Raw genomic sequence first — 675 nt, 5'->3', positions numbered from 1 at the left:
CAGTACCGAGGGGTACCCAGCTCGGTAATGAGCAATGGGATGATGTGACACATTTTTATTGATCTCCGGATGACGTTCGGACTCCGCACAAAATAATAAATCTATTTATGGACCTTTTTAATCATTTGCTCACACCTTAACTGCATGCTTTTGCTCTTGCTAGTTTAGATTTTTTTGGCTCTTCTTTGTGTTATATTTTTTTCCTTCTCATTTATGATACGAGCGAAGCTCCAAAATTTTTCAAAAAAAAAAAGTCATTATTGGAATCTAGAAGCCCAAGCGTAACTACTCGCTACCCTGCAACCAGTTTCCTAAGCCAAACGCCGTTCCAGCCTCTCCTACTATAAATAGCAACGAATACCTCGATTCCCTTCAGTCGGCGTCTCTGCCGCTCCGCCTTCTCCCCAAAATAGCCCAAAAATAGTATATACCCCTTCCCTTCTCTAGCAATTTTAACCTTCGGCCATGCTTTCTCCCCCGTCTTTCTCTCCCTCCCTTCCAACTCTCCAACTCCATACCTTCTCCTCCCTTATACCCCTCCCCACCACCCATCCTACCCCGCTCCCCTTTCTCGCCCTTATCTCCCCCCTTCCTTTTCCCCCACTCCGGCGGCGGCAGGACAACTATGGCCCTTTCCTCCCTCCTCCTCCACATCCTCCTCCTCCTCTCCCTCCA

The sequence above is a fragment of the Dendrobium catenatum genome, unplaced genomic scaffold, assembly GCF_001605985.2.
Source record: "Dendrobium catenatum unplaced genomic scaffold, ASM160598v2 fragScaff_scaffold_506, whole genome shotgun sequence".
Classification (NCBI taxonomy): Eukaryota; Viridiplantae; Streptophyta; class Magnoliopsida; order Asparagales; family Orchidaceae; genus Dendrobium; species Dendrobium catenatum.
Note: the sequence above shows the minus strand (reverse complement) of the source record.